Source organism: Dipodomys spectabilis, unplaced genomic scaffold, assembly GCF_019054845.1.
Source record: "Dipodomys spectabilis isolate Male_0828 unplaced genomic scaffold, ASM1905484v1 ptg000002l, whole genome shotgun sequence".
NCBI lineage: Eukaryota > Metazoa > Chordata > Mammalia > Rodentia > Heteromyidae > Dipodomys > Dipodomys spectabilis.
Window position 1 is genome coordinate 33,844,947 of NW_024870679.1, and position 6,048 is coordinate 33,850,994.

The window sequence follows — 6,048 nt, forward strand, 5'->3', positions numbered from 1 at the left end:
CTGTGTAGGATAATAAATGCAATTCCTCACAAATTAATGAGGGAAAAATAATTATCAGTAGTCTAGAAAAATGGAAAGATAATATTTATGAACGTTACCTTAAAATAACCTAAAACATAGTATGCAGTACTTTAAAAAATAATTCTTAACAACCAAGTTGAAAACCTGTCAGTCTTTAGAATCACTTATGTTAGTTTAATATTTCTTCTCTGAATAGAATGAGGGCAAAGTTCATATTGTGGTTCTTATACACAGCTGGGTGGATGGTGTTTTGGGGGAGTCATAAAATGGAAAAAAAATAAATCTGTAGTCCTTGCAGTAACTTATAGTTATCTCCAATAACCTTACTTTTACAAGGTCATTTGTGATGGTCTTTTGAAGTTTACAATTTAGATTTGCTTCTGATTTTCCAGCTTGGGAAAATATACCTACTCTATATTAAACAAGGTTATTATCTTTGTGTTTCTTTTGGTCTCTTCAATGCCCTGATTATAAAGAGAACTTATTTATTCCAAACAAAATACTAACTCTTGCGTTTTCAGAGGGGATATATGTATTGCACTCTGTCGACGCTAGGTGTCACCAAAGCTAAAATGTAATTTCCTAAGGTAAAGCTTAGCATGCAGTCTTGATCTGAACCAGGTGCCTTTCCCATGTTCAAGACCACCAAGAGTCCTCTGAATGGAAAGACTATAAGTACTGAAAAGAGAATTTATCTTCACATTACATTCTGAATATAAATTACCTTTTTTAGCCAATATTGGAACTACTTTATATTCTCTAGTCTGCCTGAGAGGTTCATCTTGTTTTTTCCTATAGACTTTCCAAACAGTCACCTAAGAGTTCCTGACTAAATAAGCAATATTCTTTCATAGAAGGCTGGGAAGGTGTAAGAGGGATGGAGAGATACAGAGAAACACAATGTGATTCTTTTGTCCATTTGTCAAATGCTTTCCTTAGTCTTAACTACTGTAAAGGTCAGTGGACCAACATACCTGGGCATTATTTAAATTTACCACTTCAGCTGTGCAAAACAAATAAGCAAAGGAAAAAACCCTCCTATGTATGTGCGTCTGTATACAGACACAAAACCTGAGTCACGAAAGGTTTTTAATATAAGAAAACTTCTTTGAATGTAGGAAAATAACCTTTAAAGAGCCAAAATATACCTTTGTACAATATATGCAGCTAACTTTAAAACATCAATGTGCTTAAGTATGACATTTTTAAGACTCAGCAAAAAATGGGTCATTTACACTAATTTTCTTAACTATAGCAGAGATGTCTGTATTTTTATTTCTTAACATCTATTTTCATTCCCCTGAATGCATCAACTTTCCCTTAAAAAAATCTACATACATACATTCAAGTAAATCCTGTTTAATTTCTGAACAACAATTCCTGCTTTTTTCCTGAATATTGAGGACATAGGAGATTTGGAGTTGCTAGTGCCAAGCTACAATGGAACTTAAAATTCAAAGTAAAAGATACTTTATGAATAATATTTATTGACAAAATCTTCATAAAGTGGATCGCATTTGTTCTATATAGACTGTTAAAGCCCGAAGACACCCTTTTCTCCAGATCTTCAGCTTTTCCTAGTCCTTTTCTTTTTTCCCTTTTCCTTCACTTTTTTCCCCTTCTTTCTCTCCCCTTCTTTCTCTTTGTTTCTCCTTCCGCTTTTCTTTCTTTGCAGTACTAGGAATCGAATCCAGGCTTTGCACAGACTTCTTATCACTGAGCTACTCCCCCAGATTCTTGGGGGCAGGATCTCACTATATAGCCAGGCTGCTTTTGAACTTACGATCCTCCTGCTCCCACTTTCTGAGTGTTGGAATTACAGGTTTGTGCTACCATGCTGAATGCAATTTCTTTCCTTTTTCATACTTGACATACTTGAAACTGAATTGTCCCACCTGAAACACCCAGGTTCAATGCATTGCCAGTTACAATGTCCTCTGTCCCTACCTACATCTTTGTTGTTTTTATAACTTTCTTGTTAGACACTGGATTAAGGCTCAATTCAGGACATAATTATATCCTGGGCTACATTTCATGGGAACATTGAGGATATTTCATAGAAACATGAGTGAAAGTGGCTTTTCCATGCTGTCCCTGGTTGTTTAAAATTGATTATGCATTTCTGTCAGTTAAGTAAGTCTCTTGACAGTTTGAGAGAAGGGAAGCCATCTGAACCAATCCGTGTATCCGTGGTTGAATAGTAGGGCCTTTGGATACTTTTATCAGTATAGGCAATGTCCTTCCATGCTGATTTTCTCCTGCCTTAGTGAGTCTGGTTTGGGACAGGATGGCCAACTATTTCAGGATAGTACAGGATTTTTGGCATTAGCCAGGGAACTGTAGTCTCTTCCTGCCATTTTATATAACACTTGCCTGAGAAAGATTTTTGCGTTGTGCAGAAGGCTAAAAGCAGAGTCACACTTTCTCTGCCAACAGACTTGTTGCCATAGGAACCAGTGCGGAAAAATAAAAATATGACAAGAAGCAAAAGATTAAATGTGGAAAAAAATTGATAGGGAGGTGGTTTCTACATGCCAATTTGAGCATTTGGGGTTTAAAGAAACAGAATGTTCTTCATTTGGCCAGATCCCTGAAAATAGAGAAAATGACTTGCCAGTAGCTGGTCCCAGGAGGCTAGATGTAGGGAATGCAAGGAGATAGTAGAAAGTAGTATCACTTGTTCTGAATAAGACCTCTAAAATCCAGTTCCCATCCCTGATAAATGTTAACTCTACATTCAAATAGGTCCTTTGGAAAGGCATGGCTAGGTTTAGTTTTCTAAAAGCAACCTGCTGAAAACATTTTCTAACCTGTGCAAAGGTAGGACATGCTACCTGGAGAATTATTGCACACCTAGTACATTATTGCTTGGAGCATCTTCCCAAATAGGCAAAACCAAAACCAACAACAAAAAACAGATTCTTCAGATATCCAATGTTCCTTCCCCAACAAGGAATCTATTGTAAATAACCCAGAACTTAGTGTCTCAAAGGAATAAGTATTTTACTTCACTTGATACAAACTTGCATCTTATACTTACAAAAAATCCTGGGAGACTATCCCTGTGTCTTCTCTCCCAAGCTTTCCACAAGGCTATTTCCTGAAATCCTACAATTAATATGTCATTCCTATGGCTTCTGCTGTGGCAGGTATGGAATGCAATTACCCTGAGGACATGGGGAACTGACCCACTGTAGATGATTTGATTTGATTTGACTAATAGTGACACCCTTCACCTATTGTTTCCCTCTTTTCTCAAATATCAAAACAAAACAAACAAAAATTACATCCACCTGGGTAATAGGGAGGCATGGAAGCTAGGAAGTAGGAGATAAGCCATTATTGGGTAATTATCTTTAGGATACATCTAAGGACAAGGAGTCTGAATAAAATGCTGTGTTGTGTAGTAAGTACACTCTAATGATTTTCTGATCTCTTTAAGAGTTCCTTAGTGGAACTCCAGTGGCATAATCAGCGTGTGGTATTTATAAGGGTTCCTTAGTGAAGCCTTAAACAATCTCTACAGTGAGTTTTTGAAATAGCAAAAGCCCATTAGTTTCTCTTCTTCAAGAGTACGGAAGAAAATTCTGAAATTCAATACAACACTTGGATTTTTACCACTTCCAGTTTTCAGGCAACTTCGGGGAAGCATTCAGGAGCCATTAAATGGAGGCTTGAGTTCAATTGCCTATGTGATGCTAACTAAATTTCTTACATCCATGTTCCAGTGAATTTCTGTATTGGAGACTTCCATGCTTGGTTATTACAGGCAGGAATCATTCTTGAGATCTATAGGAACTCAAGGGATGAGGAGGGCATTGGGAGGGATGGAGGAGGATGAAAGGGGCGACATGCATTGAGATGCATTGTACTCATAAACTGACAGGTTGAATTGTAACTCTTTCATGCAACTCCTTTAAGATACTAAAAATATAATTACAGAACTTCACAAAGCTCTGCTTTTTAGTAAAGATAAGTAAGCAATCTGTTTCTCAGAGAGTCATAATGAGGACTTCACAGCAGTTTTGCCTTAGAATTTGACATATGATAAAAAAGAAGAGACTATTGCTTTTTATTTTTATATAGTGTCTTAAAATCAAGTAGTGGATTCTTGAAGAAAAACTGGATGAGTAAGATCAAACTAAAGAACAGTTAGAGTTTGGCAGATCAGACCTTGGGCAAACGAGCTCGTCCAGGGTAAGAGGTCACCTGACACTGCTGTGTTTAATAATTTTATCCACATCCCTTCATTCCTCAGTCAAGGATTTAAAACCATAGACTAAACTGGGTGCTGGGGGCTCACACCTGTAATCCTACCTACCCAAGAGGCTGAGATCTGAGGATTGTGGTTCAAAGCCTAACCTGGACAGAAATGTTCGTGATACTCAGGCTGATAGAGCATCAGCCGCAAGCACAAAGAGGCTCAGGGACAGTGCCCGGACCCTGGGTTCAAGCCCCAGGACCAGCAAAACTAAAATAAGTAAATAAAACCATAAACCAGTCATACATGGTCTTAAGAATTTAAATTTTACTCCTTCAGTTTTTGAAGACAATTTGATCTATATGAGGCTCTGTAGATAGTCAGAGGCATTGCTCAAATGGTAGAGCACCTGCCCTAGCAAATGTGAGGCTCAGAATTCAAACTCCAGTACTGTCCCCTCCCGAAAATTGTAAAAATAGCTTACAGTTTTCTTTAGTTTATCATATAGCTCAAGATTGAGCTCATAAAATAATTTCCCTAATTTAAGATTTTTATTGCTTTCCACTGCCAAAAATATTTGGAAATTTAAAAAATAATAATAAAACTCACCTATGACTGGATTAATTATGATTGTAGCAAATACTATGCTGGGCATAACCAACAAGTTAAAATACAAAGGTTTTCCACTACTGAATAGACATAGTTACAGGTTTTTGTTTTCAATGCTTTCCAACTGGGATCTCCGGCAATATCCCCCAAATTCAAATATTTTGTTGGAAATAAAAGCTCTATCTGCTCATCATCTTGCCAGTGTAATCTCAGAAGACATTGTTCCCCTGGGATTAGTCGTGGGAAGTTGGATAGTTCCTACTTCTTAGCACAGAGATATTCTAATGGCAGCTGAAATGGTCAGTTTTGGAGTTCCCTTAGGACAGGTGTGATAGAGCGGGTCTGGTGACTATTTCTGCTATCTAAGTGCCATGAATGAGACTTGGACTTGTGCTTGCCTGGTTCCAGGCATGCTGGAAAGGCTTGTTAACGAACAAGTGTCCATTAACCCAGGCTGGTCGTGAAACTGCCAGGATGTTTCCTCAAGTCTCCCTCCCAACCGCTGGGCTTAGAGGCATGCACCACCACACCCATCTCTTGAGTTGCATTTCTTACTGAACTAACTCTATGGGTCCTATTTTGTACTGAAATGTATATCTCTGATATTTGCCATGAGTATTTTGATAATGTTTTCTGTATATTTTGGTCCATAAGTATTTAGAATACCAGGTCCACTAAAAGTACATATTTTTTTTTTACTAGGTGTTTGAAAACACAAATGATTTCTTCCAATGCAAAAATCTTCAAAGGTTGCTAAAGGCTTACTTCTGTTCATCTCTTCACTTGCATTAATCCCTTCAGTTGGAATAGTGGCCTCTGTTATCAAGCCTTGAGATGCCTGCTGTGTCTTCAGTGCCCTGTTTGCAGGAAGGATAACCTTCCCTTGATTTCTCCCCACCCTCTGACTCTTAAGAGGCAACCACTTGGAAGTACAAAGTCAAAGTCAGGTGGAGTGCTTAGGCCCGATATGATTCATTCAGAATGATAGTGCAGTTACTTATGCCTCTGCTATCTCTCGAGATTTGTCCTTTTTGGTATATGTTGGACAGGAGCCTGCCTTCCTGAGGGGAGGATGGCTGTTCCACATCCACATTATAAAAATAATAAAGCTCAAAGGAAACATTTGCCGTTTTATTACAGAGAGAAATTGGCAATGTTGTTCTCCCTTTCCTCTCTTATTTTGTATGTACAGAGCCACCTTTAGTAGACTTTTTGTC